General features: G+C 47.9%; 1 protein-coding gene across 1 annotated transcript in view; it reads left to right on the top strand.

Moving 5' to 3' along the window:
- Positions 1 to 2,952: 2,952 nt before the first annotated feature.
- ABAT (4-aminobutyrate aminotransferase) overlaps positions 2,953 to 11,753 on the top strand; it is an 84,255-nt gene continuing 75,454 nt past the window's right edge. Inside the window, exon 1 of the mRNA XM_036279352.1 lies at positions 2,953 to 3,034. The gene's annotated coding sequence lies outside the window, so the exon portion shown is untranslated. The remainder of the gene's footprint in view (positions 3,035 to 11,753) is intronic.

Below are 11,753 nucleotides of genomic sequence, written 5' to 3'. Positions count from 1 at the left end.
TACATGTGCCTATTTGACTTAAAACTAAAACTCAAAAACATTTAAAAGTTCAATTTTTCAATCAACTAATGACATGACAGTGTCCAGTACCTATCTGTGGCTAGTGGCTAACATATTTGATAGCACCAATGCAAAACATTTCCACCATCACAGAAAGTTCTATTGGACAGTGATCTATCTATAGTTATATAGATTTAACAAAAAATAGGACAATATCAAATAAGCTTTTTGGTGAATATCCTTGTTCACTTAATATTCTAAGATGATATTTCCATACCATCCAATAGTCAACACCTGTGTTTTATTGGAGGCATTCTGTCTTATGCAACAGATGTCCCTTCACAGTCCCTATTGTACATTTAGGTTGTTTCCAGTTTTTTGCTACAATAAACAAAATGACAGTCAACCATTCTATTACTAAACTTTCATACCATTCCTTGCTTTAGGGTAAATTCACAGAGGTTTAACTGCTAGGTCAAAGGGTTAGTTCATTTTTAAGATTTTTAAAATAGAATACCTAGTTTCTCTCCAGAAAAACTTTGATCACTTGTCTTCCTCCCATCAGCAATTCATGAAATTATCCACTTCCTTAAAAGAGCCACAAATAATAGTAATTATAAGAATAAAAATGAGAACATTTTAGTAGATGAATTTTTTCATCACTTTCTCTTGTCTTTCTTTGACAACTGTATTTCCTCCTATGGTTATTGACCATTCCATTTCTTTGGGTGAGTCTTGGACAATAAAAGGAATTGTTTCTCTTTCTCTCTCTCTTTTTAAAATCCTCACCCGAAGATGTTTTTGTATTTATCTTCGGAGAGAGAGGGAGAGAAAAAGAGAGAGAGAGAAACATCGACGGGTGAGCGACACATCAACTGGCTGCCTCCCGCAGGACCCTGACCAGGGCCAGGGGAACCGCAACAGAGGTACCTGCCCTTGGCCAAAATCCAACTCGAGACTACCGCTGAGCCAAATTGGACAGGAAAAGGGGATTGTCTTAGTGGCTTAGGTATTAAGGGAAAATTGCTAGATTTATAACTCTGGCCTCATAAAGTTTCGCAAGCAAAATGACAAGATTAACATACCAAAGAGATTGTCAAAGCTCTCCGTTTCAGAATTGCAAATCAATTATATTTTCTGTCTGTACCTTTGAAGTGTCTATTCTTTTTGGGTTTTTTTTTATCCTCACCCAAGCACATTTTTCCACTTATTTTTAAACAGATTAGGAGGGAGGGAGAGAGAGACAGAGAAAAACATCAATGCAATAGAGACACATCGACTGGTTGCCTCTGGCGCGACCCCAACCAGGGCAGGGACAAACCGCAACCGAGGTACATGCCCTTGGCCGGAATAGAACCCGGGTCACATTGGTCTGTGGGCCGATGTGCTAACCGCTGAGCCAAACTGGCCAGGGCTGAAGTATTTATTCTTATTTATTGTTTCTGTTTGATCCCTATAGTCACAGACCACACTAGGGAACAGGTATTTTGTTGAAAGTTGTTATTTATTTGTTTGTATTATCTTTATCTTACATTCTTAATTCCTGCTTGCCTGATCAGAGATAAGGCAGCCTGGATTTGTGGAAGGCAGGAAGGAGGACCTCAGAGTTTTGCAAGATTCCAGCAGACAAAATAGTTACCTGATGAGGCTGAGTGGAGAAAATCAAGCTGTATTCTTTCTTGGCCTTTTAAGGTCTGGAATCTCCATTCAAGAAATCATTCATTATGAGCACTTGGTGATTTCATGTTGTTCTGATGAGCAGTTTCTTGTGTCTTTGACTTTACTACTGAATGACTGTGTCATTTTTCCAGATACCTTTAGAAAGCTGCGGGGCTATTAGTCACTCACACTTTAGTATTAACTAATTTTCACACAGCATTTTAATTTTTACTAAAGAACCTCCACAACATCTCCGATCTCATTTATACTCTTGAAGGAGGTCCCATCACTGTTGTCTCCATTTACCATTTAGGAAATTGAGAATCAGGGAGGTGGAGTGACCTGCCCTAGATCTTGCAGAAGGAACCATGGACTCCTAGTTCAGTGCTCTTTGCATTGCACTCACAATGCACAAGCTATTTACCTACTGGAACTGGTGGACCAGGAGGTGTTAAGCGAATGGCATGAGCCATGAGCGCCAACATTGAGGGGTGGATGGGGACAGGCATGATGCTCTCTCCCCTCCTTTTCATAGGAAACCTTGTGTGACTCTGACTCTAGGGTTCCAGGGCCCCGGTTCTGGGAAGCCAGGTGCAGTTGGGACAGCTACACTTGCCAGCATCGCAAGGGTCCAGAAAAGGTCCAGGAGTCATTAAGGTCGAGGTTAAATCAACCAATAGAGCCCTGGTTGGTTTGGCTCAGCGGTTAGAGCCTGGACCCGCAGACCAGAGAGTCCCGGGTTCAGTTCCCACTAAGGGCACGACCCCCGGTTGCTGTTTGTCCCCAGCCCTGGTTGGGGTCGTGTGGGTGGCAGCCACTCGACGTGTTTCTCTCACATGGATGTTTCTCTCTCTCTTCCTCCCTCTCTCCCTCTTGCTCTGTTTGAAAATAAAATAAAATAAAAATGTCCTCGGGTGAGGATAAAAAAAAAAAAAAAAGAAATCTAAATCAACCAATAGAGCCGCCCCCCTTTCAAAGACTCGCCCCCAACCCCCCATCAGATAAACTCCCAGCCGACTTGATGGGGGTCCTCGGCCGCCCCTTTCGCTGCTCCAATCCTCGCTCCCGGCCCTCGCGGTCCCTCTTCCAGGCCCCCGGCTCCAGCGCCTCGGGAGACCGGACTCTACCCCCGCCCCACCTTCCCCCTCCCCCCCGGGGGCGGTGGCCCGTGGCGGGCACGCTCATTGGCTGCTGTGTGAGCGAGGGCCGGGGCAGGTAGCGCTGATTGGTCCGCGCGACTCGGCGGAGACAGGGAGCCCCGCGAGTCGCTGGGGGAAGCGGGGCAGAGACGCGGCGCAGTCCGAGCGCAGGGCGCAGATCGCTCAAGTCCGAGCCCAGCAGACCGGAGTCCGCACATCCGAGCTGGGGCCTGGAGGTAAGGGCGAGGCGCTGGGTCGCGTGGGGCGGGCCCTTCTGCGGGGAGTCGAGATGGAGTCCTTCGGCCCTGCCCCCAGAGAGCAAAAACCGGCATCTTCTCTCGGAAACACGGCCCTCATCCTCCCGAGGCGTGGGTCCCCTCCCCCGAAAAGAGAAGGTCTCCCACCTTCCAGAGAGCAAATAGCTTCCTTCTTCCTTCAGAAATGGGCTCTTCCTCCTGAGCCTAGGCTGTGGAGATAAGGTTCTCCTCCCTAATTTACCCCCTGCAGTGAAATGTGACCCCCAGAAGTGGGGTCCAGCTTCCCCAGGTATCTAGGGCCCTCTCATCTCTTTGGAGACCCACGTCCCTTCCTCCTCCCTGGAAACTAAGTTTGGATTCTACCCACCCCTTCTGAATGATGGGGTCTCCTAAGCACATAGGTGACTGTGCTCACCCCATGGAAAATGGAGGCTCCCGGATAGCCTGGGAATTAGTGCCTCCTAAGACAAGGAGCTCCCAGGGCAGACTCTGCCTGTCACCCTCAACCCAATATGGACCTCCCTGCATCCTCCTCCTCAGAAACTAGGCTCTGGTATTTGCCTTTAGGTGATTTCCCTCCCCCTACCCGGCAAGACCCCCCCAGTAAGAAAGACGTGGTTGCTTCGGACACCACCACTAAAGGTATTTGGGGGATTTCCTCCCTTCCTCCAGTGAAGATGTGGTTGAGAGGTTTTATATTGAGAAACAGGGTAAGGGTCTGGATACCCATCCAGACCAAGTCACCGCCCCTCACTCCTATCTGACCCTCTCACACAGACCCTATCCCATTAGCACCTCACACCCACCTCTCCGTCACCCAGTCCCACGCTGCCCTGCAGTACTGCCACACTTCACTGCTCCCCCTAATTCCGCCTCACCTTTCCTCACCCTGGCAGAGTAAGAGGCTTAGGGAGAAAGCCTAGTGACTGAAGCTCTTAAAGCTGGGGTCCTGAACCTAGGGACCCTTCTAGGAGCCTCCCAACTCTGACAGAAGAGATGGCCTCTAAGGCAGCAGAACTCGCAGGGGGCTCCACCCCCTCTTACACCTCCCCACCCCCATCCCCCCACACACACACATACACAAAGGGCCATTGGGGTTCAGAATATCCTCCCCTGAGGCAGTCCAACGCCTCTCCTGGAGAAGGTGTCCATGCAGAGAGAAGGGCCCCAGTTTCCTCCCTGGGGCTGCCTGTCCCCAGCTCCTTGGGCATTGCCCAGTGGAATTCCCTAGGCGCTGGACCAAGGGAGAGGGATGCTGCAGAAACCATCCACTGGGCTGGAGACAGTGTTGGCTTTGCTGCTTCAGTGAAGCTGGTCTAAGGGACAGGATGTTGGTGACTTGATGGGGGGCTGGGAGCAGCTCTTCTCTAGCAGGCCAGATTGTGGGGACTGGGAAGAGAAAGGCAAGGAGCTTTGCCTTGCTCTTTGGAGCTGTCCCCCTGACCTGGAGTATGGACAAATGTGCGTCCTGGGTGCCCAAAGAGGTCAGCCCTAGGGAGACAGCAATGGTCCAGTTCGGAGCCCTGAGACCTCAAAGGGCTTCTAGATCAAGACCCTGCCCTCCCTTTGACAGTTAAGCAAGCAGACGCAAGAAGAGGGGAAGAGACTTGCTCAAGGTCACCCAGTCAATGGGTGGCAAAGCTGGTCGCAGCCTCTCCAGGGCTCGTGGGGTTCCAGGGTCCTGGACACTACTACCTCCAGTCCTCAGATTTACATCCTGGACCATTGGACACTGCTGTCCCCACTTGTCAGAGGAGGTGCTAAGGCTCTGCCAATGTCACGCAGCTAGGAATGGGCAGAGCTGGAACTCAGTTCTGCCCCCCAACAGGCCACCTTGTAAAATCCATTCCTGGACGTTTTCACTTCACCACTCACCCCGTGTGAAATTTTTATAGAGCCCACTGCCAAATTTAGGTTTGCCAAAATCCAAATGAACCCAGGAGAGCAAATAAGATTGGACAATATGCCGGAGCCAAGACTGCTGCAGGACCTTCAGTTGCATAGCTAGGTTTGCTCCAGGAACTATGGACAGGGTCGGAGGAAGTCATGTCCCCTTCCTTCAGGGGCTCTTTCCTCTGCGTCCCTGGGCATTCCCTTCAGCCCAGAGTTCCCTGCCACAGTCTCCCGTCCTGCTCAGGGCACGGCTTCTCTTCCTGAGGCATTGGGCTGGAACTCCGGCCTGTCCTATTCCAGTTCAGAACAGGAGCCAAACCCAAGGTGCCAAGGGGAACATTTAGAGCCTGAGGGGAACCGTAGGATTGAGAGATTGGTCTCTGATCCCTCTTGTCTGGATCTAGAGCCCAAACCTGTGTGATCTTGGGGAAATTATTAACCTCTCCGTGACCCGGTTCCCTCAGTGTCCTTATCAGAGTAAAATGAGTTAATCTTCATAAAGTGTGTAGCACACAGTAAATGCAAACAATGATTATGACTATAGCTGAAAGTCATAAAACTTTTAAATCAGTAGGGAGCTTGTACTTTTAGGTAAAACTGATAACCTGCCCTGTAGATGATCTGCCAGGGGCCAAGGCAGGAAGTCAGCCGGCACTCAGAGACCAGAGTGATGTCTGCCCAGAGGGACAGTGCAGTGTACACAATGGACCTCTGACCCTGAGGTCAGATGGGGCCAAAGGTCAACTCCTGGCTACTACTGGCTGGGGGACCTTGGGCAAGACATTCACTTCTCTGAGCCTTAGTATACTCATCTCTGGGTGAGGTTTGTTGTAAGGTAGGCATCAGATGAGAGGCAGGTCTAGATCAAGGTTTCTCATGCTCAGCACTGCAGACATTGGGCGCTGGACGGTCCTGGGTTATGGAGCCTGCCTGTGCACTGGAGGGTGCTCAGCATCGTTCCTACCCTCTCCCTGTCAGACGCTCCTTGCAACCCCCTCTATTGACGACAACTAGACCTGGATCCCAGTATTGCCAGATGTCCCCTGGGGGGGAGGCAAGTCATCTCCCCCCACCCACTGAGAACCACTTTTCTAATATATGTGCCTTGCACAGAGGTGATGCTTGATATAAGACAGCATCCTCCTTGCTCACGCTGCTCCGTTCTGCTATGTGTGTGATGGAGGGGGTGATGTTCAGCCCCTGGGCCTCCCAATACTAATGACAGTTTTCATCCCTCACATTTTAAACAAGACTGCCATCTTCAAACGACCTTCGTGTGTATTCCTCTAGGTTTCCCATTTCACAGAGGAGCAAACTAAAGCTCACAGAGGTTAAATGACTCTAAAGCTGTTACCTGCTATCCTGCTAGAGATCAAAGGAACAGTCAAACCAGTTTTAAAAGCTCTGAAGCCTTCAGAAGACCATTTGGCAGTCTTTCAAAATTTAAATGCCATGCCCTTTGGCCCAGGATCCTGGAGAAACGCTCACATGTACACAGACATGGACACAGACTGCAGGGATTTTTATTTTTTTACCTTTATTGTAGAAAGTATTACAGATGTCCCCCCTTTGTTCCCCCATTGTCCCCCTCCTCCCTGCTCCCACCTCCCCTCCTGCTTTCCCCCAAACAATTGTCTGTGTCCATTTGCAGGGATTTTTTTTTTTTTTTTTTGAATTTTATTTATTTGTTTATTTTTTTGTTACAGATATTTTACCTTTTTACCCCATTGGCACCCCCCACCCCACCACCCCTCCACCCTGTCCCCGGCTTAGTTGTCCATGTCCATTGGTCATGCATACATGCATATAAGTTCTGTGGTTTATCTCTTCCCACCCCCCCACCCCCCATCCCCTCTTCTGAGGGATGTCAGTCTGTGCCCTACTTCCAAGTGTCTGGGTCTACTGTATTCCTCAGACTGTTATGTTCATTATATTCCGTATATAAGTGAGATCATGTGGTATTTGTCTTTTTCCATTTGCAGGGATTTTAATGCCAACATGGGGAGGGGTTACATTACTGGGCAGTCACATGGGCAAATGAGCATCTTTTTAGAAGAATGAGGTAGATCTACTTCCTTGACCTGGAAAGGTCTCTGAAATTTATTATTTCATGAAAAGAATAAAGTCACGTGATCAATATATACAGTATAATTCCATTTTTGGAAGAAATGCCATATGTAAATGCATATGGAAATGGGCAGTTAGGGAAGTGGGGAGCTTGGAAAGGACCTATATGTATATCTGAACATATTCATGGAAGAAGAAGAAACAAAGGTATACCCTAGCCAGCTTCCCGTGCATTAAAAATGAGCAAAGCAGAGCCCAGAGGCAGAGAGACATGCTCAGGGTCCCTCAGCTGGGAGCCAGGGCAGTGGGACTCAAGTCCGAGTTCCAAACCCCAGGTGGGGGCTTTCTGCCGCCCAGCCCCAGTGTCTGTGTGAAGAGGTGGTCAGAGGGTCTGCATACATGAGCCCCTCTCTCCAGGGATGGTCAAGCTGGAAGTTGCCAGTGGCATCTTGGGCCTGTGAGCTTCCTGAGATTTCTGGGGCCAGGACACAGGAAGCTGAGACCTCATCTCCACTGGCTGAGCCTCCGCCCTGGCTACAGGGAGGTCTTTCCACCAGCATCCCGGTGGGTCTTGGTGTCAAACTGAGTGGAGCTGAACTGGGCTCCCAGCAACATGGGGGCCTCAGGCATGGCCACTTTACCTTTCAGTGTTTCATTTCCCTGTCTTTAAAAAGAAAATACTAGTAAGTTGTTTTTTTAAAAAGGAGGAGAAGCCCTGGTCAATTTGGCTCAGCGGTTAGAGCGTCAGCCCACGGACCAGAGAGTCCCAGGTTCACTTCCCACTAAGGGCACGTACCTCAGTTGCAGTGTGTCCCCGGCCCCAAATGGGTCTGTGTGGGTGGCAACCAGTCGATGTGTCTCTCTCATATGGATGTTTCTCTCTCTCTTCCTCCCTCTCTCCCTCCCACTCTATCTGAAGATAAATGCAGAAATGTCCTTGGGTGAGGTTAAAAAAAAAAAAAAAAAAGGGAAGAGAAGGAGGGTCAATGGTAGAACCTACCTCATTGGGTCATTATGAAGATGAACTAAAACTGTCCAAACACCCCGGAACACAGTGCTGCTTAAGTAATGTGAGTCCTGGCTCTCCCCTCCTCTCTGCTTGCCTGCCCTTTGCCAGGAGGCAGGGGACAAAAGCCTCATGAGTGACAGCTGGTAGAATCATCACCCCCCACTCTCCATTGTTGCCCAGCGTAAAGTCCAGGGGACGATGTTCTGAGGGTAACTGCTTCTCCCCTTCTCCCTGTGTCCAACTCTCGTTGCTCTTCTAGACCCTCTGTGCATTCCACTGCCTTTCCCATCGAGGGGACAGGATGCCTGATGCAGCCTCCAATTACACATTCCTTCAATGATAAGATCCACTCTCCAAGGGCAAATGTTCCTCCTCCTTCAAGAGCTATCTCCCATTCTATCTTTTCTAGGACATCTCCCTGATCCTCCCCACCCACAGCCTGGAGATCCATTCTCCTCCTCTGAACTCCCATCACCCACATCCAAGGCCTCCTTGCATCCAGGACTGTGTGCTGGCTCTCCCCCCTTTCTGTAACTCCTGGAGGGCAGTGATCACACCATCTCATTTACTCCTGTGTCCCAAATGCATAGCACACAGCAGAGACTCGATGAGCATTTAGTGCACTCATAAATGTATTTTTTATGCTGGTAAAATACACATAACACAAAATTAACCATTTTAATCATTTTAAAGTGTACAATTCACAATATTATACAACCATCACCGCCATCTAGATCCGGAACTGCTTTATCACCCCAAAAGGAAAACTTGTACCCATTAGTCACTTGCCCTTCCCCCAGTCCCTGGCAACCACTGGTCTGCTTTCTGACTACATAGATTTGCCTCTTCTGAGTATTTCACACACATGGAATCATGCAATGTATGGCCTCTTGTGTCTGGCTTCTCCATGTTGGAGCATGTATCAGTACTTCGTTCCTTTTTATGGTGAAATAATACCTTTTGCATGGATAGACCAATTTGTTCATCCACTCATCAGTTAAGGGACATTTGGGTTGTTTCTAACTTTTAGCTATTATGAATAAGGCTGCTTTGAACATGGGTGTACACGTATTGGGTTGAAGACCTATTCTCAACATTTTAGGGCATATGCCCACTAATGAAACTGCTGGGTTATAGGGTAATTCTTTGTTTAAGTTTTTGAGGAACTGCCAAACATTTTACATTCCCACCAGCAATGTGTGAAGGTTCCAATTTTCTCGTGTCTTTGCCAACATGTTATTTTTCTATATTATTGTTGTTGTTACTATTATTTCCATTCTAGCAGGCGTGGAGTGGTCTCTCACTGTAGTTTGGATTTGCATTTCCCTGATGACAAATGATGTCGGGCATCTTTTCATGTACTTATTGGCCACTTTTCTATCTTCTTTGGAGAAATGTCCTTTCAAGACTTTTGCCCATTTTTGAATTGGGTTGTTTGTTCTTTTGTTGAGTTATAAGAGTTCTGTATACACTTGAATGTATTTCTGTGCTACCATTCCCTCTTGTATTTAGATATTTGCTCAGCTCCTATGGATCAGACACTGTCTCGTGACCTTGGGATATCAAGGCGACTACAATACAGTTCCTGCCCACAAGGGGCTCACAGTCTAGAACAAAGTTTCTCAACCTCAATGCTATTGACATTGCTGAGGGGCCTTCCTGTGCTCTGTGAGATGGGCAGCAGCATCCCTGACCTCTGCCCACTAGGTGCCAGTAGCACACTTGCCCCCAAGTTGTGACAACCAAAATGTCTCCAGACACTGCCAAATTTCCCTGGAGAGCAAAATTGCACCTAGTTGAGAATTACCGGTTTAGAGACTAAGACAGGCGTGCATATCTACAATTTCAGTCATATCTCTTGTGCCTCAGAGTACACAGTAGGCATTCAGAAAATATATGTTCAGTGTTGGGTGGGTGGGTAGATGGATGAATGGAAGGATGAGCACAACTCATTTGTTGGTTGGAAATTGAGGGACGAGTAAATGAATGTAATTTACAGGGTCTGGACATGTGCCTGAGACTCTACTATGGGAAAACAAAAGATTAATCTTCCAACTAGAATATTCTACCCCCTCTCTCTGCCTAGCACAATGGTTCTCGTGTTTTACCGTTGGAATCCCCTGGAGTGTGTGTTAAAACACAGGTTGATGCGCCCCACCTCCAGAATTTGTGTTCAGGAGTACCACTGGCCCGGCAGAATGCTCCTACCCAGTTTCCATATCCTTTGTAAACGTGCACCAGACCTCCCCAGCTCACCAACCTCAGATGTCCATTCTCAGATACCCCATAGCCTATACTGCCAGCATCAACATTTATTGCTTTGGACTGTTAGCAACATGCTGGAAATCTGTCCCTTGGCCAGATTTTTCAAAGGTGTCCTAGCACCTTGCTACTGGAAGTATGGCCCAGTGACCAGCAGCTTCATGTCATCTGGGAGCTGGTTAGACATGCAGACTCTTGGGCCCCACCCAAGCCTACAGACTGTACATCTGCACTTTAGCAGTATTCCAAGGGGACTCATGCACATTCAAGTTTGAGAAACCTGTCCGAGGACATCTCTATATCCTCCCAACTCAGAGCTAACCCTGTGTAGCTTTGCAGAATTACATCGACAGCATTTGTTTAAATGTAAATGGTGTCTGGGCTGGAATATCATTACGGCATTATTGGTCATCCATATCTTTGCTTTTATCTCTTGGAATGTTTGAACTGACCTTGACGCCTATTGGAGCCATGCCTTGCTCAAGGTTATATGATGACCATGAAGCAGAAAGGAGAGTGCCATCCATTCCCCAGTGGCAAGCAGGATCCAGCAGGGTTGAAACGCCACCATGACCATCCATGAAAATATGGAGAATATAGAGTGGGAGGGAAGCATTCTGAAGCTGCTGGGATTGCTCTTCAAAAGTGGTGGAAGGGGAGATGACTTAAAAGTGGGCCAAGAACAAGAACTTAAGTGGTATTATTTTATTCTTCCTCTATTTTCAACAAGTGTTTGTTGGGTACTTAGTAGATGCCAGACATTGGCATCATGTAAATGGTGTTGAACAAGAAAAACAAGGTCTCACCCTTTTTTTTTTATTTGTTAATCCTCACCCAAGGATGTCTTTGCATTCATTTTTAGAGAGTGGGAAAGAGGGAGGGAGAGAGAGAGATAGAGAGAGAGACATTGATTGGTTGCCTCCCACAGGACCCCAACCGGGGCCAGGGATCAAACCTGCAACCCAGGTACATGCCCTTGACAAGGAATCTAACCCATGATCTTTCGTTCCATGGACTGACACTCTAACCACTGAGCCAAACCAGCCAGGGCAAGGTCTCACTCTTTTTTTATTTATTGATTTTGAGAGAGAAAGAGAAAAAGAAATATCAATTTGTTGTTCCACGTATTTATGCATTCATTGGTTGATTCTTGTATATGCCCTGACCAGGGATCCAACCTTGGAGTTGGAGTATCAGGACAATGCTCCAACCAACTGAGCTATTCGGCCAGGGCCAAGGTCTCATTCTTAGTGGCTTCTGTCTAGGTGGACAGTGTAATCATCTGACATTCAATTGTTCTTTCTTTTTTTTTTTATCCTCACCTGAGGACATTCTTTCACTTTCCGTTCAGATAGAGTGGGAGGGAGGGAGAGAGAGAGAGAAACATTGACACAAAAGGGACACCTCAGTGGCTGCCACCCACACAACCCAACCAGGGCCAGGGACAAACTGCAACTGAGGCACATG

The sequence above is a fragment of the Molossus molossus genome, unplaced genomic scaffold, assembly GCF_014108415.1.
Source record: "Molossus molossus isolate mMolMol1 unplaced genomic scaffold, mMolMol1.p scaffold_m16_p_3, whole genome shotgun sequence".
NCBI classification, from domain to species: domain Eukaryota; kingdom Metazoa; phylum Chordata; class Mammalia; order Chiroptera; family Molossidae; genus Molossus; species Molossus molossus.
The sequence above is the reverse complement of the archived record's forward strand: the minus strand, read 5'-3'. Positions and strand labels throughout refer to the sequence as shown.